The sequence below is a fragment of the Ctenocephalides felis genome, unplaced genomic scaffold, assembly GCF_003426905.1.
Source record: "Ctenocephalides felis isolate EL2017-DRISC unplaced genomic scaffold, ASM342690v1 CF-g0.4_SCAFFOLD_01492, whole genome shotgun sequence".
In the NCBI taxonomy this organism is placed as follows: Eukaryota; Metazoa; Arthropoda; class Insecta; order Siphonaptera; family Pulicidae; genus Ctenocephalides; species Ctenocephalides felis.
Genome location: NW_020537646.1, coordinates 21,473,675 through 21,500,588, shown reverse-complemented (window position 1 = coordinate 21,500,588; position 26,914 = coordinate 21,473,675). Strand labels below are relative to the sequence as shown.

The 26,914-nt window shown below is 27.5% G+C and overlaps 1 pseudogene; it reads right to left on the bottom strand.

Moving 5' to 3' along the window:
- Positions 1 to 26,599, bottom strand: part of LOC113371014 — a 28,317-nt pseudogene extending 1,718 nt beyond the window's left edge.
- Between the last annotated feature and the right edge of the window lie 315 nt (positions 26,600 to 26,914).

The following is a 26,914-nucleotide window of genomic DNA, read 5'->3' as shown; positions in this document are numbered from 1 at the left end:
AAACGTGAACGAATCGTCCTTTGGATTAATATATCAGTTCTACAAAAAAAAAAACAATTCCAAGTATTACTTAAATAGTACATCAACAACAATAATCAATAGTGCATACATAATGGTAAACTTACTGAGGGTCAACATTGGCCGTCGCTTCGTCCAGTACTAAGATCTTATTCTCTCTTAGAATAGCCCTGGCTAAGCATAGAAGTTGCCTTTGTCCGACACTGAAATTAGACCCGCCTGCCATAACTGGAGCTTGAAGACCCAAAGCACTTGCACCCAATTCTCTAGTTCAACCTCATGCAGTGCAGTCCATACGGCGGCATCCGAATATTCTTCAAATGGATCAAGATTTCTAAAAATATAAATTAGCTCAAATTATTACTAAATCATATATCAACAGCAATAATATATAATATATTATTGAACATAATAAAATTTATTGAAACTCCGTCAGGACTTTTTTATAGAACAAATTTGCAAAACTTTTAATCATTGAATTTTTTTCAAATCAAAACTACCTTCGCATGTTCCAGAAAATAGTACAGGATCTTGTGGAATGATGGACACTTTCGATCTTAGTTTATTCAAAGAAATTGTAGCCGTATCGATGCCATCGATTGTTATAGATCCTTCAACTCGGGCTAAACGGAATATTGCCGCAATCAAGGACGATTTGCCAGCGCCTGTTCTTCCAACTATACCAATCTAAAACAGAAAACAAAATTATTTAGTTAAATGAATATATATTTATATTAAGATAATACTAATTTAAAACCAGTGATAATCAATGACAATTCAAAAAACCAGTGAAATTTTATTTTTATTTTTTCTACCTTTTCCTTTTCGTTGATCTCTATATCCAAGTGTTTCAAAACTGGTTCCTCTCCTTCCACATAAGTTAAAGTCATGTCTTCAAACTTAATTGTACCTTTCTCTGGCCATAATTTAGGCACTTCTCTAGGAACTTTCGGTTCTGTTTCTGGCGGTAATGATTTGTATTCAAGAACACGTTCCACTGCCATCATTTGGTTAGCAACTTCTGCACTTTGCCGGATACCCCATTGCATCATCCGGTGAGGGCCATCGCCTGAGTGATGGCCAAACCGACTTGGTCGCCCAATCGTTCTGGTAAACAGAAATATAATATTTATTTTATTCATATTTTTTAGTTTTTAAAATAAATTTTAGTCATTTAAGAGAAACAAATATGAAAAATAACTAATATAAAATAATAAATCTAAAGATACATTAATATTATGATCATCCATTAAAACTATTACATACCTTGTCCTGCAATTAGAAAACTGAAAGTGACAGCAAATATAAATAGCAAGCACATCAGATCTAAGCTGAAACCAAAAGCAGTGCTAGTTGCAATGAACATGTACCATGCACCACTGTGGCGATCTGATGTGAATCGAATTCACTCGTTAATTCACTTTGGGCTCCAAACGCCCTCACAGTCGACAAGCCAGCTAACGATGCTGCAAGGTGAGAATATGCTGGACTTCGGGCTTAAAAAATAAAATATTCTGATTTGAACACAAATTCAAAATTCAAAAACAATATAGCTTATTACAGTTTCATAAGTAAGCTATAAATAAATAAAATTCGATTAATGTTATCTGTAATTACAATACGTACTTATTCCTTCAAGACGTTTAATATTTTTTGATGTTTTTAAGTAAATTCTTCTCACAAATATGAAAACTATCCAAGAACGCCGACAGCTATCAAAAATAATGGATTTACAGTTGCCGTTAATATTAAAGCGCCAACTATAGTCAGTATGATCTGAAAAAGAATAGAATTAAATAAAATATACGATTTTTTTCAGCAAAGCTATGAATATACAAAATGTACCTGTGATGAATCAAGCAAGGCTTTAGGTAAAAATTCATCAATAGCGCCCATGTCTTTTGAAAATCTATTCATAATCCGTCCTGAAGGGTTTGTATCAAAAAATCGCATAGTTGTCTGAAAAAAAAATTAAATTATTAATATTTATTTTATTCTACTAATATTTAAATTATCTGATTAGTTATACTTGTAAAATTCCTTTGAACATAGAATCATGTAATCTTTGAGAAGCCCGTACACATACAGTGTAGAAAAATATAGAACTGCAAATAATAAGAAAATACAGAAAATTAAACTAATCCAAAAATAATTGAATCATAATATAATCTTTTCTACGAACCGGGTAATAGCTATTATAAATAGTGAAGCAACTAATCCTCCATGAATATACATGCAAGTTTCTGTGCTAAGTAAGTTTTCAGTATTACTTGATGTTTGGTTTGTTGGTAAGTCATTAAAATCACTTGAATTTATTGTGGCAGAAGAGTTATAGAAATGACGGAGTTCTTCTTGTGCAGTCCTGAAAATACAACAGTCATTATATAAGCTTTTAAATTAAAATAAAATCAACAAATTCGAGAGACTTTGAATCGAACTTACAAAAGAACGATAACAGACTTTCCAAGTATCATTTAATAGTTCACTAAATAAACAATAAAAAAATAATATTTAAGTGTTATATATTTTGTTGAATGATAATCATTAAAATTCATTAAGGGTTATTATTATTATTATTATTCATTATAAAATTACCAGTATGAAACCCAATAATCAGCGGCACTAGCGGCAACTTGCGCTAACAAAAACAAGGCAAACATAGGCATCAACAGGATCGAGTTAGCACCAGCCTTGAAATATTGTGCTAGCAGAGATCCTTGAACCGTGCCTTTCGAAGATTTTTCAGCAACAGCTTGCGGACCTTCGTCGACATCCTCCTCTTGCTCTGAATCTGATTCATGAGTCGCAATAGAAGAAACTGACATTTTGCTCTAAAATAAATATTTGCGTTATTGGTTATAATATCGTTCGATTACTTACTTAACTTAAGAAATTACTTACTCTGCTGATGTTTTTGATAACCTTCTTGTATATGGATCGGGAGACTCTACATTTTCTTGTTGACTGATTAATTTGGCTATATCTATTCCACTTCTTGATAAATCTTCGGGCGTTCCTTGCGCTTCAACTGTTCCCTGAAATAAATTTAAATATTTCAGTAATTTGTCAAATGCTGTGATTGATATAAATAATTTCAAATTTTTACAGTTGGCATTTTGAACTATTGTTAATAGTTAATAAAAAAGTTAATAAAATCACCCACATTATTCATTACTATGATCCAATCAGCTCCATTCAAATAATGTACTTGATGAGTGACAAGAATCCTAGTACATCCTTTTAATTGTCCTTTGGGTCCGATACATCTATCAAACAAATGCCGTCCGACATGTGCGTCAACAGCGGAGAGCGGGTCGTCCAGCAAGTAAAGGTCTGCACGGCGATAAACGGCTCGAGCTAAACTAACACGGGCGCGCTGACCTCCTGATAGAGATGCACCGCGTTCACCCACTAAAGAAATAATATTTGTTAAAATTAATTTTTTAAGATGTAAATGAAGAATTGGTTAGATTCAAATGAATCTATCTTTTGAATTTATCTTTCAAACTAACAAACTTGTAAGATTATGTTCTCACTCGCTTGCTTCTAGTGTAGAAATTCAAAAAATCGTTTTTTTTATTTCATATTTTCGAAGTTTAACTATCTAAGAATATGGGTACGAGAACGTTTTTGAAAATTTGAATTATTTTCAGAGATATAAGCATTTTACTGGCTCGGTCTCCATACTGGTTTGGCTTCACGCAAAACCTTAAATGCGTTTTTCTCAGAACAGACTTTTTCAGTACTTGACACGATTTCTCGAGTTTTAATAGACCGATTCACTTGAAATGTTCAGAGAGTCTTGTTTATAGACCTATCTATAGCCCGAACTAGGATTATCCCCAAATTCCAATTTTAACTATTTTTAAAAAAATCGAGAAACTCAAAAAAACAGTAAAAAAACACTTTTTTCCCAAACAGTCGCCAATTTGTAAAAAAAATCCTTTTACTCATCGCTAGTTCGGGCGATTGCGACATCATTGGAGGTTAATAATCTTTTTATTTTTTGCATTTCCGATGGCTAGGAGGGCTGAAATCATGTCAAGACTGAGGTGCTATTTTTTGTGAGACCACCCACTTCATCAGCTGCCAGTTTTTACAATTTTCAACTTTTTTATTTTTTTAATTTTTGTTTTGTATTTTAATAATATTAATAAACAAGTGGTAAACAAATGGATAGTAACAACATTCATTGCTTTCTTTCACTACACTTTAAAAATGACCTAAAATTCATCGCTCCACTCTAAAATACCCCCTTAACCAGAATATTTCTGGTTCCGGAAGGGGCCTAGTATTGCGAGAAATATTTACCGACGATTTTATCGCGAGACCTCCCATATGAATTAAAAGTTCTATTATAAGACATTCTATACAATGCAAAGAGATAAATTCTTTGTTGGATACATTAATCGTTATTTATTATTAACCTTCGATTGCGATAAAAACTAAAGAGATTATCTATAAATATTTTGTAAAACGTAAGTAGAAAAGTAAATTCTAATACAACTGATTAAACTAAAACTTGCTTTATATAATTTCTCAATTCATAATATTCACTATTTTAGTATTCGAAAAGAATAGGACAGTAGTAACTGATAGTAATTACTCAATTATGAAGGTGATAATAATCTCCGACCATTTCTATGTACTGGTCAGAAAGAAAAAGCAAAACACAGCAATAACACATCAGCAACAGACGCTAAGACGTTTCATGCTGCGTTAACATACTCCATTGCAAAACTAAAATACATTGTCAAGCTCATGCATCACAGCACGCCTAATTAAAACGTAATACAAATAGTGCTAACCGATAGTTTGATCGCCGTTCGGTAGTTGCGTGAAATCTCTTTGCAGCGCACAGCAACGTATCACATCGTTATAGCGCGATTTATCGTACGCCTGTCCGAATAGAATATTCTGCCTGACACTACTCGCAAATACCCAAGGCTCTTGACAGGCATAAGATACGCTTCCTAACACCTCGATGTCGCCTTTCGCCACGGGTAGCTCGCCAAGGATCAGTTGTAGGAGAGAACTCTAAAAACAATATCAAATTAACACAGTTTGTTGTAATGATATATGAGGAAATTACATAAGATTTACTACCTTGCCGGCGCCTACGCTGCCAATGACTCCAATCAATTTTCCTTTTGGAATGGTTAAAGTCAAGGAATTTAATGTGGGCTCATTTATTATGTCGTTTGTCCAACTGGCACATATATTTGATAGGATTACAACATTCTCGTTTAACGAAATCTGATGAAATTCTTCAGCTGAATTTAGCTAAAAATTATCAAATAATATTTAGCATTAATATTTTTCCCTATCATTATTTCATTTATTTTAACACTATTCCTACCGGGACCGCTCAAATGACCGTTTTTGATTTTTATATGCGGTTTCATATCAAACGTAATTGAATCGTTATCAAACTTTATGACTTTTCCTAATATGTGAGTATGTTACATTTTTCAATGTTAATTTGTTTTTTAAATTTTTATTTTTGGAAAAAAAATTGTATACTGTCTTACCTACCGCGACCGGTCATTTGACCGGTAGTTCAAGAAAATGTAAATTCAGAAGAATTTAGAGTGGTGTAAACTGCCTTCTGCAAATTTATATGCATTTTTTTCAATTCTGCACGCTTCGCACATGAGGCAAGGAGTACAAATATTGCACTTCTACGGTATAAAAAGTGGGTTATCTCATTTTTGCTCAATGTCTATGTGTAGACAGATTTTTACGAAGAAATCCAAACAACAAATTGATAGGTTTTGTTTTGAATCCAAAGGTTGGTTCAACTACATCGACATCAAATCAAATTGAAATAAAAAATGTTGTAAAAGACCACGTATTACTATCGTCAAACATATATTTTCAATAAAGGTGAAGTGTAAATTTAATAATATTCTGGAAAACGTAGTATAAAATTTTAGTAAACTTCAATATACAATGTAAATATAATTATAACCAGCAAATTGCACAAATGGGGTGTAAAATTTTGACAACCATCCAGTATACGTAGCAAACTGAAAATTTCTTTGAAGATTTGTAACCAATGAAACCGTATTTTCAAAATCGCTAGTACGATGTAAAAAATATATAACGTTTTTACCATCTTACTTATAGCTAAACTTTTAGTAAAAAAAAAACTGTGATGGTAATAACAATTGAAGAAATACAACAGCTACAAATACTGGTAGAACTAAAAATCAAGGACTTCATCACTCAAATAATATTTACAAATTTGGAAGCTAAGAAAGAAGGTTCTACTTTTCACTTACATACACATGCAGTATTATTTTAAACGTTGAAAAAATTACACTATAGTGCCGTATTATAATACGGGAGTCAATTCAATTGGTATTAGCGTCGTGTTTAGTGTAATGTCATTAAAAATAGTCGGAAATCATTCGGTAAAATATGAATTTTAGAGAGAATTTATCAAGGATTTACATTATTTTGGATTTATTCAGGATAAATCAGTTGTTTTCACCTAAAGAAATTACGGGAAGACGATGTACAAGGCAGTAACTTTCTATTCCAATTAACTTGCTGTATAGTTCCAACAAAAATTCAGAAAAAAATCAACTAAGTACAAGAACAAAACAGATTCCCTAAAAGAAAATATTCCAGATAATGTTTTAGAAAGTTGATAGGGCGAACAAAATCAGTCAAAAACGTAAAAAATGCGTGTGCAGAAAATACACTCTAAGAAAAAAAAAACGTAAAAAAATGTATAAAACACAATAAAATGTAGATTTCGCATTCTATAATAAAAGAAATATTTTGTTTTTGTATTTATAAACTCTTAATCTAGCATTAACTCTTCATTCAATACTGAAAAATATAGATTTTGCATGACCGGTCATTTGACCGGTCGCGGTAAGAATAGTAAACAAGAAATGAAATGTCGGTAGTGTTAAATATTTAAAGCGCATCATTCATTTGCCTTTGTGAACTTTAATCAAATCAGATATAAGAAAATAGTATAAAATAAACCAAAAAATCATAAAATAAGTTAATGTCTCCCAATGCTTTAGCTATTACAGATGTTAAGAAAGATCTTTTATTATGGTATAGGTAGTTTTAATCTTAATCTTTGCTTCCGACTTTTGAAGATCTTATATTTATTACTGACTCTATAAAATTACCTTATTCTTAATGTTCATGTTTATAATATCGGCGTTGGCATTATTTTTTTCTTTATCAAGCATCTTTTCAGCTGCTATTTTTTCTTTGAGTAATTCATCTATAGATTTACGGCTCTGAAATTCTTCGTAATCCAAAAAGCGTTGCAATCTATTTATGGCTACCCAAGCTTCGGCTAATTCTGCTATGCCTCTCACAAACATTTGAGACATGGTTTGAGCCAGGATATTAAAATAAGATGACACAACGAATACCTAAAATAAAATCGAATAGTGTTAATAACATAATAAGGTACTAACGACGTCTAAACGGTGTACCTCACCTTCGCCGCCGTAAGTTCACCGTTCATTAGTGCGATCGCCAGCATCGTGCAGAACAAAGCCATTCTCGTTGTGAATAGCATAAAAGTCATGTAAAGTCCGCGCACGTATGAATTTTTACGAACTACCTTAAGCTCGAGTCTTCTCGCTAATGCGACAAGATGCGTGTAAGGAATCTCCCAGGCGTACATTTTAATTACCTAATTAATAAGATGACATCGATTTCATGTCAATTATTTTAAATTGCAAATTATAACTTCGATAATTACATTATTATGAAACATGCCTGTACGCCAGATATAACCTCGTCCATAAGACGAACGCGTTCATCGGTTTTGAGTGCAGTCTGCAGTCGGAATATCGATGAAAGCTTTCCTGTATACGCTAAAATTAATAATAATTATTTATTTACATTAAAAACTTGTCTAAGAGCATTGTATACAAAGTGGATTTGATACTAACATTGTATTGGAACAACTAGAAAGACAACTAGAATTCCAAAGATACCAGGCAGACCAATTTCATTCCATAGTAAATATGTCACTACTAAGCCCATCAATGGTGAAGACCACATATAGTGGATCAAAATAGATACTAAGTCAAACCTGCTAACATCATTTGATAAAAGATTCACAACTTTGCCTGGAGCGGTATCTCCTAATGAAATTCGCGATAAGCGAAGAGCCTATAATTATTAGGATATAATTAAAATCATAACATATAATAACGAGGTATTAATAATACCTTTCGATAAATAATACTGCAAACAGCCACTCGAACTTTCATCCCTAAATGAAAAACCTCCAAAAATATATTGGTTAATAGTAATTACGCTTAATGCGTTCAAAATGACGATTCCACCAGCACACATTAATGCCTCTTCCTTCATGTTTTCTGCAAATATAATTCAACAATAAGTAATAATTATAAACAATTGAATTGCAACATTTAAATTAAATAATATGTTACTACAAATTACACTTGCAGAAACCTATACACTTGCACATGTTAATAAATTGTTATTAATTAAAAACATTCACAACCGCAATTAATTAAGAAATCAAACATCATAAATTTAAGACAGATGTAAGCTAGACACATAAAATAAAGATAAATAAACTTACCACTTCCATTTCTGAAAGTTTGTAATAATCTCCCGAGAAGCAAGGGCTGCCCAAGCCTAATAACGACTTCATTTAAAATTTGTATAAAACCCAATCTCGAAATTTCCCACCAAAATGTTCGAGCGATGGCTCGTATCAGTCTTGTTTTTGATTTTATTTGAGATTTTCTGGAAGCCCATTGTCTTGAAAATGAAAAAATATAATAAATAACCATAACAAACAAAAATAAGATTAATAATTAATTTTATAAAAATTACATTCATTATGGATCATTAGAATTAGATCAAATTTAATGATGATAAACTGAAATGGTAATAAGATGAAATATATTTAACAATACAGATAATTTAGATTAAAACACAATCAAAAATTAAATATTTTTTAGGTGCAAGAAACATGAAAAGCTATATATTATTATTTATTTATTTAATTAATTAACAAAGTATGAAAAGTATGAAAACGTAAGATCAGGATTATATGTATTATTTAATTAGCAATTGGAAGATTATAGGAATCTTCATTCTCACGAGAGTTGGATATGATACAATTATCTGTTGTATGTTAATTCTTTCGCAGAAATAATTTAATGAATCGATTTGAACACAAAATATTTTATTGCTAGACACTACCAGAATAACGTATGTGTACGTCTACGTGCAATGTATAATTAACTCGTATCGAGCGAGTTATAAAATACAAACAAATACTTAGGTATGCCTGCAATGACATATAGCTCTATAAACTGAAATTTAATTTATTTTAATCGAAAGAGATTTATTTAAATGTGTAGTATTGTAAATTATACGCAAGTAAATCATTCAACACAAAATGCGTTGATAACCTTTCAAACAAAAGTGCAATGTAATAAATTTTATGTTGTCAGAGATATTTCTATCACACAAAAGACTATATAATTTTAATTAATTATTGCAATGTTGCATGTGCCCTATATTTATATGATAAAAATATGAGTTTTTGTTTACAGTTTATTCAATTACAATTTTAAGCATATCATACAATAACGAGTTGAAATACTTTACAAAATTTAACAAAATCATTCACAATTCAAAACAATCATTATATAATTTATTTTTTTCAAAATTTATGCCTTGGGTACATGCATCATGGAAAAGAAAATATGTATTTTTCCACATTTTAATTATTGCAATATTCGCGAATGCTCTATATATCAATCATATGTTGGAAATATTTATGAGATTCTCAGCATGTGCTATCATATGATAACGAGTTGAAGTACTTTATAAATACTTAAAAAAATTATTATGTATTCAATACAAAGAAAATTTACTATTTTTTCAAAGATTTAATATATGAACTAAAGAAAAAAAATCTTTCAACATTTTAATTATTTATTGCAATATTTGCTCTATATATCACTTTATATGATGAACTTTTGTTTACAATTTTTCTATTTACAATTACATCATTTTCTACGAATTGTAATAAATTATAGATGTTTCAGAAATTAAAAATTCATTCTACCTCTGCTGTAAGCAGCACACAGAAAATTTATAATTTTTCAAAGATTTTTTGTCTGATGTATTTGTATCACAAAAAAGATGATAAGAATTTTTAAACATTTTAATTAATTAGAGCAATATTTGCGAATGCTCTATATATCACTCATATTATGGAATATATGAATTTTTATTATATTATATGGTATCATATGATACCGAAATAAAATACATTACAAATACATCAAAAAAGTTATTTACTATATACTGTATTCACTACATAGAAAATGCAACAATGTTCAAAGATTTACCCTACATTTATTACTACAGCTGAACACTATGTCAAAATTATTAATAAATTTAACAATACTTGAAAATAGTAAAGATGAAAACTTATAAAACATTCTGAAACAAATAATGATTGTAATTGTAAGAATGTATGTATTTATGTATAACACTAAAGAATTTTTTTTGTATCATTCTCCATGTATCATTTTCAAATTCTCATAGGAAAAAATTCACCGTATTGAAAAATATTCATAGAAATAACTCCTGAATTGATAGCATAAATGATTACAGCACAAGTTTCATAGGTGTGTTATTAACTCATTACCTTTTCATTGTATTGCTGTTTACGCAAGATGTTAATGATAAACACAAAACTTAAATAGTCATCATGATGAAATATATTACAGATTTATTTATAAGTAACTGAGAAAATAAAATGACTAATCATATCTAGACAATGGGATTCACATCCATTTTACTAACATACTTTATGAATTATGATTAAATATTTACAAAATCATAATTTGAATCTAGTTTTATTCTGCAAGATTATATATGAAATGAATTGAGAGAATAAAATGACATTGCTGTCCACGGGATGTTTATATTAGGTAAACAATGCAGTTTGTAAAGCAACACATAATTTGCTAGAGCATCATACACAGGAAATCCTGTTCATGGATGAAAAATCAACTAATAGATAGACATATACAAAACATAGGTAATAATAAATTTAATCAACTAATAATCAGAAATTTATAACTTTACGAAGTTTATATTTTTGCCTGAAAATCCCACTTGCTAATTTTAAGTTTTCTCGACTTTTTTTGTATATGTAATAATTATGGTCCGAAAGTTTTTATCAAAATTAATACTTTAGCTTCATCAATTTATGCATCAAAATATTTTTGTATTAATTAATTAATGTGAATGCTGTGATTTGATTCAGATACATTTTGCTCATTAAGATGTACCACATAATTTATCTAGGTATTATTTTTATATAGTTATAAATGTAATGATAAGTTAACAATGTCATCTATATGCAGTTCTATTTAACTCGATCGGATTACAAAAAGTTTAAGCGGCTTATAAACGTATATTCAGATTATGTTCATTCCTCTAAGTAGGTTTAGTAATGCAAAAGTAAAAGAGATAAATCCAACTTTAAACACCGGCTATAACCTTTTAAAACACGGGTTTTGTTAAAGTTTTGATCACATGTATTAAAAATAATTATGTGTTTTACGTATTATTCGTGTCTCTTGAATATAATTCTATTGTTGAACCGGCATTGGTTATTAAGTAATTATTGCTGCTCCATGACATAAAAATTATATTGTCAAAGAATACTTATTCAACATTTAAAGGCACGCAAGCCAATCTTCGCAGCAATCACACAATATATTGTCCAATCAGCGTAATAATAATAATATTGATAATGTGGTCGCTGAAGGTAAATATTCAATTCATTCATGAATAATATTTGAATTATTTCACGCCCAAAAACTATTGTCATGCTATTTATATTTGCATTGGGTAAGACTGAGAATAGGTTAATATTTATTTTTCATACCCCTAAGTGGAAAGGGTTGTTCACCTATATCATTTTTGTTTATTTTTTCGACCAAAATTTTCTATTTTATTTTTTATAGCTCTAAATTATCACTTCTATCCCAGATTTGAAATGACATGTTTTGAATTTGATAGAAAACAAGCATTTCACTCAAAATTTCCAAAATTGAAATGTCTAAAACTTTCAATTTCATAGATCAAATACACATAAACCAACCAAAATTAGCTTTCTGGCAAAAAATGAAAATTCTGCATTTTATTACCGTATTGTTTAAATCTTATTTAATAGTGACACGAGTAAACTATAACCACTGTCATATTTTTTGCTCGTTATATCCCTATATATCATGGTTAACCAAATCGATAAATCAAATGTCATTTGAAAGGTATTAAACATCTCTACAAATGCAAAATAATTATATATGGTTACTTAGATCATTCGTTAGAATATTTAATAGTAAATTTATTGCTTATGAAAGACACTGAGCTGATTTAATAATTTCTCTGACTATGATTGTAGATTCTTAGATATCCCTCAGAATGTAATATAATTACACAACTATGTTTAAATATAATAAATTAATAAGGGTAATAATTCGAATACTTAGAATGTTTAACAAAAAAAGTCAATAAAGGCCATATTTATGTCAAACAATAAAAGTAAATGTGAATTAGACAGAAAATAAATATTTCCAAAAAGCACTGCCCAGTAGTGAATTCACAAAGTTTAAAATATACTTTCCGAAAACAATAGCTGAAGTAAAAATAAAAACGTTTACGATTGAAACCATAAAAATCTCGTAAAATATTTTACAAAATTTATGTTCACCAAATCGCATGCCATAATGCACCTAACAGCTTCATTTAGAGAGAACCTTCATCATATATAAGGATTTAATCTGTAATTTATCGCAGGAATCCAATAATTTAATAACGCTGGCTGTTTAGAAACTCGTAGTTTATGAAAACATCAATGAAGCACCTAAACAGTTTTTAAGCGAATTAAAATATGGGAGATATGATGTGATTAGTAGTTGAAAAAAAGAATATATGTATATATGATACATATAAAGTTCAGAATGTAAAAATACTTAAAATATACCTTTTAAACACTTCAAATAAATTAGCAACAAATAACTACCAAAATAAAGTAATAAAAATATCGTAAAATATTTTACAAAATTTATGTTCAAATCGCATGCCATAATAGCTTCATTTAGAGAGAACCTTTCTAAATTTATCTAAAGAATCTTCAAAAGTCCAATAATTTAATAACGCTGACAGTTCAAATAGTGGTAGGTTTTAAAAAATCTTTGCACTTCAACTGCTTGTGAATTAAAATATGTAAAGTCCAGGAATAAAATGACAAAGTTTCAACTAAATTGCCAATAAATAATTAAGAGATTAAATAAACTATATGTGATAAAATATCGTAAAATATTTTACAAAATTTATGTTCACCAAATCGCGTATCATAATGTACCCTTACAGCTTTATTTCGAAGGAATCTTTCATCATATACAAGGATTTAATATGTAATTTATTACATGCACTTCACAAGAATGAGTTCGTCGGAAAGAAGCAATGAAAATCTTAACACCTTCGCATTTGATAGTACCTAGAAATATGTTCTGTTGGATTTTTGCATGTAGACGCACGAAAGCCTCAGACACGCATAGATAAAAGCAAGTTCGCGCGACACTTACCTTGTATTAGCATCTATGCGACGGCTGGTGAATATTTTTGAATAACTTGAATTAGAAAATCCAAATGCGAAATTATTTTGTTTTAAATATTAGTTCTTTAGATTAGTAATATTTAATAGTACAATTCTACATATAATCAATTTTTATACTTGCTTTCACTTATGTGTTTATCAGTCTAATCTCTATTTAGAATCAAAATTAAAGATGTGACTTTGAGCATTAGAAATATAGAATGCGGAGTACCACAGGGCAGTGTGCTAAGCCGAGTACTTTATCTCCTTTATACAAACGATATGCCCACAGATGATCTTCTAACCATATGCATTTACGCCGATGACATAGCTATAATTTCATGCAATTCTAATATAACAACAGCAACTTGTCAGTTACAAAATTATTTATCTAATCTCGAAAAATGGTTTTTAGAATGGAATATCAAAATCAATATCGAAAAATCTCAGCATATAATTGTTTCACTAATCTAATTGTAAAGAAAAAGTTAAAAAAATCCTCTCATTAAATTAGAAACTTTAAATACAGTAATGATGCAAATTTGGCGGGCTGGGTAAATTCTAAATTTCTATTTTGTGAAAATTGACTTCATTTTCCAAATTGATATTGATGATTCAAAGATTTGTGAAGTAAATTGTGTCATGAAGTAAACTTATACACTTTTACCATACAAAACAATAAAAATGGCAATACTAGTTAAATAGAAATGTTTTGTTAAAATTGAAGTAAATTTTTAAAACTGGGGACACTTGAAATAGTAATTTCAAGTTTGTTCAACATATTATACATAAAATAATTATATAAAATTACACCGCACAAACTAATAAAAATTTCAATACCCTTGTCATTAGTTTAATATATAGAATTCTTGTCATTAAATTAAAAATATGAAACACTAATGATGTGAATTTGGTAGCTTGTTTAAATTCTAAGTTTCTATATTGAGAATAAATATTTTGTTAATATTAAAGCCAATGGTATTGACATATCCAGAGTTTCGATTAATAAGTGTATTAACATTTTACCAAACAAAATAATAAAAAACTCAATGCAAGCTAAATTGTGTATATAAGTTGTTAAAATTGAGCTCATTTTCAAAATTGGTATCAATGAAATATTATAGTATAAAACAAACACAAACATTTTACCAGTCAAAACATAAAAATTGCAATTATAGAAAACTAGTTTAGTCTCACAAACTACAAAATATTGAATATTTATTTCCAAATTGAGTAAATATACACTCAAATGTCTGTCTATATGTTGTTAAATCCCAGCAATGAAACCGCAGTTAACCAAATGCTTCTCAGCACTAAACTCGCATCAAGTTATATACGTGATATTTTAAACGTTCTTTTTATATTACATATATTTATTTTATTAAATGATTTTAACGTTCTGACATTCTAATATAATTTTACTGCTCAATTTTTTAGATATCAGATATAAACTCTCATCTCATCTTAAACGAAACTAATAATAAAATAAAGAATTTGAATAATAATCAGCACTTGATAAAATCAGTTCAGAAAATTCTTATGTGTACTGATTTTCTAGAAATATTAATAATTTTATTTAGTAATAAATTCACAAAAAAATTAATTATTAAAACTAACCTTATATAGGTATTAATATAAGTTCTTGAAAAATATTTACTTTAAACATTGCACTTTTAATGTCAAAAATACATAATTTAAAAATAATTTCGTCAAATCTTATTTTTTATTTTTATGAAAGTTATCAGCAAAACAACGTTGTTCAATAATTTAATTCAAATTATTGATATTTTTAAAAATATTCAAAAACAAAAAAGTTTATTAAAAAAACAGTTACTGTTTAATTTAGTTTAAAGAAAAAATGAGAAAATGCAGTACACAATTATTTTAAGAAGCATATGCAAAATTTAAAAACATCCTTTTACATCTTACAAAGTCTGTTCAAGACTGACTACATTGCTATCTGTTGTAAAATAAAATGAAATAAAAAAGTACTCCATTATAATACTCGTACGGAGTTCAATGTTTGTGAAACACTGCTTAGAGATTATCTTTGAAAAATCCTACAATTTTTATCACACAAATCAGGATTTCACGTAGAAGTTCTATAAATAATTTACATTTTACAACACTTACGTGCAAAAGACTAGGCAATGAAGCGATTTAAAAACAGTATCTAACAAAGTAACAGAATTAGAAGTCTGGCGATTTATATAAGCTGTATCTTTTCATAGTTAGTGTTTTATAGCACAGTAATTATGAGTATTTTCTATATTTGGAATGCTATTAATGTCACATGAGAGGTCGTTCACTTAAACCTGTAACGAATATACACGCGAATCATACAACAACCAAACCGAAGATATATACACAATGGATCTGGGTGTAATTCAAATTGTGATCGAATATTTTTGCTTTTATTCTCTGAATATATTATAAACTAAAATTGTTGGGTATGACTGACACTTATCTGAATGGATTTAAAAATAAAAATATTGCAAAAGATACACATGACACTATGGTATAATACATCTTGTAGGAGGCGGTCATAACTTAGAACTTAACAGTCCTACAGGCTGTTGCAGTGGCCTTTTCCAAATGATTGGGGTGCCTTTATTTTGATAATTTTATTATTACAATTTCTTTACTGATAATATGTTTATTGATGCAGCAATGCCCCGAAAGGCTGTTTTCACTTGAAAATATGTTGCTCTCTATATTTTCAGGTAAACACTGACTTGCTACTACTTGACATCAGGTAGATATCGAACTTCTAATTGAAACCCCATAGCTCTAATTACTAATCCGTTGGGCAACCCATAATAAAACATAAGTACATTATATTGTACCTACACATTAATAAAATAATTATTTTCTATTTTACTTACTTACTTAATATCTTATTATACTTTATATCTTTTTTATATTTAATAAATATAAACCAAATATAAAATATTATTACAACAATTATGTCTTATATGACTTTTATTTTGCTGACGTTTTGACTCACAAAAATTTTTTTTTTTATTCATTCATATTATATAACAATCAGAGTTATTTGCAGACCCTATGAGTTATATAGCTAAATTACACATAATAATAATAATAAAAAAATAATAATCACAGAAAGAAATAAAAATAATAATAGTAATAAAAATAATAAATAAATAAATAAAAATGAATTAAAAATGAAGAAATATAAATAAATAAAAAATAGAAGAAAAAAGATAAATTGTAGTAATTGCACCAATAAGCAATTGACTGGAAAACAATTTTTTTACTTTAAACCTTTAGGCTATTTCTTGTCACAAAGAAAATATACAAAAAAAATTATTGTATATCCTCATGTCTTTTTTATCATATACCTAATATATTAAACACATAAGAAAATTATCTGAACCAATTCGTCAATGGTATTTTTTTCAATTATCTCAAAAAAGAATATTTTATATAAACTTTTTCGTGAATTAAATTTTTAGCGTTCATAAGAATAGTAAATTCCTGTTTAATTTTATCATTATTATTAATCACCTCTATTAGGCTTAACATAAACTTTATAATTTACTATAAACATAACGATTATAGTCATTATATTTAATTAAAAAATAACAAAATTATAATAATAAGAGAAACGACCGTGGTGAAGATTGTAATTAATAAAGTATTCACACAGTCTCTGAATGAATATCTTAAAATTTAGTTCATATAATAATTAAAACAATATTATTAAAATACAAATACAAAAATTAACTATTGTAAAGTCTGAAGATAAATAATAAATAGGCATTATTTATAAAAAATAATTCAATATGAAGCTTACGGTCGCTATGTGTTTAATACTGTGGGATAATATAACATAATTATAAATATTATAAATACACAAGTATACATGTATAATTATATCCAGATATGATGTTTTCAAAAGATTCTCTATTATTAAAAAAATGAGATGATTTCTTATTCGAAATGTGACCTCATTAAATATATCTTTAAAACCTGCTAGATTAACATTAAGCTAATGTAGATAGAGATTATTACCAATTTTTCAAAAAAATCCATAAACATTTTTCAGAAATATACAATTATTTAGTGCTTAAGTGTGAGTTAGTACAGCTGTGAGATTATCTTTGAAATCCGTGTTATTAAGCATTGTATTCCAAATCAGATTTGGGTGCTCTATTTAAAAACCTCTAAATCCTTCTATGCCATTAAAGAAATAGTTTTTGTCCTACTAAAAAGGGTACCCCTAATAACAGGTATCATTTGAAACATCCCAAAGAACTGTCAGATATTATAAAAAATTTGACACTTGACATCGTTTCTTAATTATCTCGAGATATCAGGATCTGACCATGGAATGCGGTCCTAATGTAAATATTGTGGTAAATTTTTTTGAATCATTGGATATAATTGCTGTGATATATATCACTTTGAAAGAGTAATCATTTGAAAATATTTTTTTGAAGGTATTGGTAATTGTATACTCCGGTGTGTAGAAAAAGGTATATACATTTAGGAATACATTCCAAAAAATATTTTTAAAGAATTGTAGAACTATTATTATTACTTGTCATGCATTAATTTTCAACACGTCAAAATATATAATCAAATTTTATTATTCGTCTCTCAAATAAATTATGTGTTACTATTTATTATTGCAGACTGTCCGTCCATATCATAAAGATATATCAAAAATATGAAAGAAAATTGATTTTTTTTATTGATTCTATTTGTTATCTAGTTTTCATGTATTAAAAATTAAACACTACTTCATTGTCAGAATAGTGAGCTTAGAAATACGATTTTTATTAGAGAAATCCTAATTAATTGACTAACCATTCTTTTATTAAATATATTTGGCCTCCGACTTCTATCATTTTTTGTTAATTAATTTATTTTAATTCTGTTCTATGTAATATTGTTCTCCACTACTCTATAACATATACTCTATACATAGTTATATAATTTTGGCATATTTTATGAGCATAGTAAAGTTGTTACAATAATTTTACGAATCCCCATTTTATTTCCTAAGATAATGCAATTTCACTTAATTAATAAACAAGTTATTAATTAATGTATTTTAATTATAGAGTGTATAAAATCATTAATATGTAACTTAATGCTTCAATTTAATTAGTTTATCTGAAAATTACGTAACTTAAAACTAATTAGTAATTAGTGAAATATGAGATCATCAATGCAAACAATTTATTTTCTATCGACTTTGTGTAGGTATATCGCTAATATTAATATATAAAATAAATTAAATAAATAAATTTTCTTAATTTTGTGACACTTTAGTTTATGAGTTCTAAATATTATTTAATTTTATATAAAATAATACAGATGATAAAACTGGTTTTTATTTTCTTCTTGCTCCAATTTTCATAGACGTTTCACAGAAAATAATCACATAAAAATATGATTCTACTCAAAGAAGTTTTTAAACTTTTTAATTTATGGCTTTTAATTAATATCAATAGTAAGATCTAAATAATAAATTAGATAAAGCGATTGAAATTAATTTATATTTCATATTATAAGAGCTTGTTATAGCAGTTTTTTTAGCAGCAGCATTTAGTATATAAAAACAAGAAAGATCAGACTGAATTATTTATTTATATTTATGCCTCTTGAAGTTATATTCCAATATATTTATAAATGTACTGAAATAGCTCTTTAAAGTGGAATAAACAACCCACGATTCAAAAAATATATTCAAACAATGTTATACTAACAAGAGCTTTTTTATTAAACATCATCAGACATAATTCTTTATATAAGAAAAATTTATAAATAGTTTCATTATTTTCTTGTTAGCACAAGTGCTTATATAAACAGAAAAGTTTTTACGGCTCATATGATAATATCGTAATCGAAAGTGCATTAAAGTTAATGGATCCAAATGCATCTTTAAATAGCTCGCTCAAGAAATTTGAATAAGGAAGTTGTGTTCATTAAGGACAATTTAAAAACCATCATATGGAATAATAATCATTTGCATATTATAAATTATATATAATACGTTTTACAAATAGTATTACTAAAAGGCGCGGTTAAATGTCGATAGTAGATACCGATGACAAATTGAAAGATAAATTCTAGTATAAATATTAGAGTGGAACCAAGTAATGTGATCTCATTCCAAATTTATCGAAGTTGCTCATAAAAAATGAGAAAATGCGCAACTATTAAAAAATAGAAACAAAAAAAGGATTATTCTACTAGAAAATTAATGCAGAGTGTACTTTCATATACAAACTATTGACTAAAGAGAAAAAACTATAACATTTTAAGAAATCAATTCTGTCATTATTTTCAAAATAAAATGTATAATTAACGCGAATAAGAATATTTTATACAGTTTCGAAGCAACCAACTAAATTAATAGATAGTAGATCATGTATTAGATTGCATCGATCAATTAATCCTAATGTCTTCTACAGTCTGCCAAATATACTATAAATAAACATACGCCCAAACGACTATTAGTATGTCTATAAATATCTAATTTAACTTTTCTAGTATTTGTGCTGACAAGTGACTTTATTAAAAATATTACCATCCCAGCATTAAATACATGTATTGAAAGTCATGTTTTTTTTCATATTTCATACACCGTTAATTGATGTTTTCTCTATTAATATTTGTAGTAAAATATAAGTCAAACCCGTACAACTTCTATACTATAATCTGCACATATTAATTAAATATACATGAATAAACAACTTGACGTCACACCAATTATATCGACAGATACAACTTTTCTTAATTAATTTTCATAAAAATTATATGTGGAAAGTGAAGTAAAAACTAGTAACTATTGAAATCATTTTAAAAGCTATGTGGATATTGACAGTCCCTGATTACAGTCGATAATCTTTCGATAAGTGGATTCGGACGCAATAATTGTTTTGAAAGTCATGTCACTAGGATCCTAGTTTTATATATTTTTATATTATTTCCTCTCCTGATTATATTACTACAACAGAAAGATGGAAGAAAATCATTAAAATTTATATAATAAATGTATTGAAAAATAATTTTATGTAACTTTTTCAAATTGCATTTTTATTAGTCTAGAAAAGATACAATAGACAAAGAACGCATATGTAGGTCTTCATTTATTCTTGAATTAAAATTTTTAACAACAGAGCAGATATCCGGACATAATATTCTCGAGTACTTCTTAGATAGAGATATACTTTGAACTCTTTTAGTACGGAACCCTAGCCCTAATCAACAAGGAGTCACATTATTCTAAAATTATACCACTTGAAAAATGATCTTGTTCTATTTTTACTTGTTACTTTTGAACATGAACTTATTTTTAATGAATACTAATTATCGTTATGAATACTAATATGTATTAACGGCTTTGCATACGACAAGTAATTAATTTTAAAAGAAAACCATTATTTCCTCTTTGACTAAGATGAATTAATAGCAGTCTTGAAAAGCTTAATGATAAAAATAATGTCATATTTTACGATCCGATGGAGTTTCTTAGATTTTTATTTGTATCGTTATATTGTAAAATCACCAGTAATAACTATCTCACGGCGCTTCAAACAAATTCGCCTCGAGCTACGCCTTGATCTCATACGCGTAATACATATTAAGTGGATAGCGTTTAGTTTGAAATAAATTACTCTACGAAACATATTTGCTCCTTTTTTATTCCATCTAAATATCCAATCTTATGCTCCATTTAAGATCAATTACTCATAAGCAAAGCCATTAGATGTAAACAACAAAAATGCGAATTAATTATCTCGAAGACTTCATCAAGATGTAGAATTTTCAATTCAATTCAATTATTTATCCTTATAAAAATAACATAACTAAAGAATAGAAGTTGCTTCATAATTGTTCTGACAATAGAATGCGCAAATAGAAAGTATATAGTACCAAATCTCTCTGTAAAATTTAATATATTCAAAGTACGATTGCAAGAACCTACGAAAGTACGATTGCAAGAGCCATCAAAACGCAAGCAGCCAAAAATAATAAATAAAATTTAATTCCTAAGTCTGCTAAAAGCTTATTTTCTGATATAGCCATTTTTCTTCCAAACAGAAATTGTTATTTGATATGATTTCACTTTTATAATAACTACAAAATTTTGTTAAAAAAATAAGAAAGAAGATTATAAATAACCCTATTATTACTCTATTTTGTAGTAAAAGTTATAACTACAAAATACATTAACAATTATTTCATGACCTTTTCAATCGATTATTAGATATTTTGCTAAATTTACTCACTATACTTAATCAGATAATCTAAATAGGACATTTAATATATTTGTATTATATATTATCCTTTGTTAACTGAAACTACCATCTTTAAATAACAAACAGAGCCACCCCTTGGCGACAAAATGCGTATTATTTTCGCAATTCGCGAGTGGAAAGGGTTAAATGGATGACTTAAATGAATGACTTAAAAGTTTTGGTCAAATAACTAAATGTAAAAGGGCAAATATACTAAATAGCGATTTTTATCAACGATGTCCTATTATTTATTTGGCTCCAATATACCTGACAAAGTATCTTGAAACTGCAGAATAATTATATCTCAAGTCAGATCTTTGACAACATATGGCCTAGTATTAGGTTCGCAAAAGCTTTTCAACCCTAGCACCAATTAAAAATGATGGATGATGAAGCCAAAAGATTCTGTTCGAAATGCACCTTAAATAAAACATTTGTTTGTTGTGGGATAGGTATAATCAATATTTTAATTACAGTTTTCACATAGCAAGATTTATGTTGTTTTCCAGAATAGTTTATGAAGGAAGACCATGTCAAAAAGTATGTTTAAATAAATGAGTACAAAATATATAGATATGGAATAAGTTTTTTCTTTGAATAGAATTTCCTAATATCGAAATTATAAGTTTATTGAATTGACAAATAACTGTTAATTATGGTTTTTATAATGCTTACCAAAGAAATGCGCTAATAACTTCATATGCGTATATTTAACTAATTAATCATTTTTACTAAAAAAATAGTAATATGGGAAAAGCTCTTCTACAGTTTTAAATGAAATTTATAGTCTTAACCAAACAAACCTAGTATTTTTGGCTTTGCTAATATTTTGAAGAGCATTTTACATATAAGTAATAATTTACCTGAACAAAAAGAAACAACAATCAAAAGTATTTAAATATAAGTAATGATCATTCATATCTACGATATACTTCAAAAAATTTGTTAAGTTTTGTTCTGGGAACACTTAGCGAGTTTACAACCATTTTTACATCTCATCAGTCATCTGGTGTACATGAATGGAATAAAATCTTCTGACAGAAAGCAGAAGAAATTTTATGCACGTATGTTTATATAAATATAATCTTATAAAGAAATATGTAAGAAAAGTCATATCGATTAATAATATAAGTCCACAAAATAAAAAAGTGGTCTGTACTGAGTGTGCAACATGCGGTTTCGAATGTATTTTTTACCACCAAACACGAATCTAAAGTCAAAATTGGGGGTTAAACTGTAAAAACAGATAATAATACTAAAAAAACGAGAAAATCTACAGTCTATAAATTTCTCTACATAATTAGAATCTCATAATTTTGGCCGTTTTCTGGTCTATTTCTTTTTAAATGATTTCCACATTAATTCGCAAACATATTTTCAGATAAATGCTTGTATGTTTGCAGATTCTCTAGAAACAAAGGGTAGTAAATATGTTTGCAAATTACTGTTAAAAGCTGCAAAATGGTACTCAACAGAGATAATAAAGCGAGATAAAAACGAGAAAAAGACCAAACATGGACAATTATAAGATATTATCTCTAATGCAGAAAAATTTCTAGACTGCACATTTTGTCGTTTTTCCTGTTTTTCGCCATTTTTTGCAGTTTAACCCCCAATTTTGACTTTGACTTTTTGACTCAGTGGTAACAAATACATTGGAAAACATATGTCACGCAACCAATAGTCAACGTTTTTTTATTATGTTGACTTGTATAATTTAAAAGCTTTTTGTTGAAAAACGAAGGCCATCATTGGGGGAAAAATTGCAAAACAAATTGTGTATGGTAATAAAAATAGTATATACCAAGAACAAATCACCCACACCACACTGTATGTAATCTACAGTACCTCGAATACCTGAAAATGGTTTCGGAACACTGTCAAAAATTAGATCTTTCTTTCTGTCACGATCCTATGACGCATATTTTGGTCATCGGTTTTTCCGTCACAACTTTGAAAGCACCGTGTTTTATCGGAAATAAAAGTAAAAGAATCATTAATAACAAAATTCGTAAAAGTATAGCAAAGGCACGTACTCCTCGAAAAGGAATGCTGTACGAAGCGCGTACAGCAAAGTTGTCCCTTCAAGAGTCGCCGCATAAATTATTAGGAGAGTACAACTATTTAATTAATAGAAGAATCCATAGAATAGAATATATATACAATCTCGCTTAATTAGATACTGAGCCTCAAGTGTTGAAATTTATATTGGATGGTATAGATAATAAATCTCAATATCTAGTTATTTTTATAAGATAAATATTTCTCAGAACTTGGACGCATTGATACTTGAGATGACATTTGAGATGTACAATCACAAAATCTCCTTTATGATTAAGAGTAAACAAAACGTCGATCAAATCATTCGCTTTTTCGGCACTTTATTGAAAGAAAACAATAAATGTTCTTTATAATTGAACATAATGACAATATTATTTAACCTTATAAAAACCCTTACAAAAAAAATTTAGATTGTCAGTTTTACATTTGGCTTTTTTGGAAACATTCACAATTATGATTTTACTGCTTGCATCGTTCTTATGCTATTGCAAAAAATTCTTTAATTAAAAAAGTCTTTTATTATTGTGATTTATAGAATAGAATATATATACAATCTCGCTTAATTAGATACTGAGCCTCAAGTGTTGAGATTTATATTGGATGGTATAGATAATAAATCTCAATATCTAGTTATTTTTATAAGATAAATATTTCTCAGAACTTGGACTCCTTGATACTTGAGATGACATTTGAGATGTCCAATCATAAAATCTCCTTTATGATTAAAAGTAAACAAAACGTCGATCAAATCATTCGCTTTTTCGGTACTTGATAAAGAAAACAATAAATGTGTTTTATAATTGAACATAATGACAATATTATTTAACCTTATAAAGATCCCAATATATAATTTAGTATTGCCAGTTTTACAGTTGGATTTTTTGGAAATATTTAATTTAGAATTATGATTTTACTGCTTGCATCGTTCTTCTACTATTGCAAAAAAATCTTTAATAATTAAGAAAGTCTTTGTATCGGGATTTTGTTTTTTTAAATAATTTGTGAGATTACTTTATTTAATTTTACTCATTGTATTATATTTTTATTAGTTATTTTATAAATTTTATATTTTTATTATATTATTGTTATATTGTATAGAAGAAAAATCTTTAGTAATTAATAAAGTCTTTTACTCATTGTATCGGGATTTAGTTTTTTTAAATAATTTGCGAGATGGCTTTATTTAGTTTTACTCATTGTATTATATTTTTATTAGTTATTTTATAAATTATATATTTTTATCATATTATTGTTATATTGTATAGAAGAAAATTCTTTAGTAATTAATAAAGTCTTTTACTCCTTGTATTGGGATTTTGTTTTTTTAAATATTTTGTGAGATAACTTTATTTAGTTTTACTCATTGTATTATATTTTTATGAGTTATTTTATAAATTTTATATTTTTATTATATTATTGTTATATTGTATAGAAGAAAATTCTTTAGTAATTAATAATAACTTTATTTAGTTTTACTCATTGTATTATATTTTTATGAGTTATTTTATAAATTTTATATTTTTATTATATTATTGTTATATTGTATAGAAGAAAATTCTTTGGTAATTAATAAAGTCTTTTACTCGTTGCATCGGGATTTTGTTTTTTTAAATATTTTGTGAGATAACTTTATTTAGTTTTACTCATTGTATTATATAATACTCATTGTATTATATTATTAGTTATTTTATAAATTTTATATTTTTATTATATTATTGTTATATTGTATAGAAGAGTCAAATGGAACTCGAAAAATATCTTAGTTTATTAAAAAAAATTCAAACATAATTTTGTTTTATTTTGTAATTTATGTAATATTAGTTTATCTTATTGTATATTTATTAATGATTATTTTATACATTTCAAATATTTACTATTTTATTTTTATATTGTATTTTGTAATTGAAAAAGAGTCAAATTGGAACTCAAAAAATATTAAAATTCAATTAAAGCAAATCAAACAAAAGTCGGTTTTATTCTCAATAACTGGATGGATGTCTGGTAAAAACCTTTTTTTGTTTAATTCACTATTATATGTAAATAAAATATAAAATGAAAATTATATACAACTTGCTATAAATACCATAAATTATATAAAAACGTTTTTATTTATCAAATCTCATCCCAGCTATTTTTGCACTACTTCTAACTTTAAATTTAAATATGTATATATTTGAAAAATTGTCTGGATAGAGATAATAATATGCATATTTGGTAATGACTTTGAATAAGATAAAGACACAAGGATAAAAAATAATAATTAATATTTAATTCAAACTATAAATATTAGTGAATCATAAAAATATTACTTGTCTAATCTATCTCCTAATGACTGTGAAGCATCCTCTTTCAAAGGCCTAAACAAATCATCTTCATCCAACACTTTCCTGTATCCTTTCCTGAATAAAGCAATAGTCCACCAAAATGTATATATGGAAAATATATTTGCCCTCTCTCGAGGGTTTTCAGACATATTCTGCTTCGATTTTTCCATTTTCCAGGGTGCTTTTAATGACACTTATATAGTAAAATTATTTTGAACGGATTCAGTTCAATAAAACCACGTCACATTATACGAGTTATGCAAAGTCATGGTAATATCTTTGATAATTTAGCATCACATACACGCGAATGATAAATCAATATTTTGTTTGACAACTATAAAAATATAAAAGGTGATTATCGGTTTTCGCACCGGCAATATGTTTTTCTAAACAAACAGAAGACCACGTGTTGGGTAGACACTAGAATATATTTGTCACTCAAAAACTCAATGTCATTGATAAGCATAACTTAGAATTATGTGTTGCAGCACTAATAATTGTTACATAAAGCACAAATTCGTAGAATTAATAAAAAAATAATTTCTATCCTGAGTTTCAAACAAGTTTTGTTTTAAATAGTT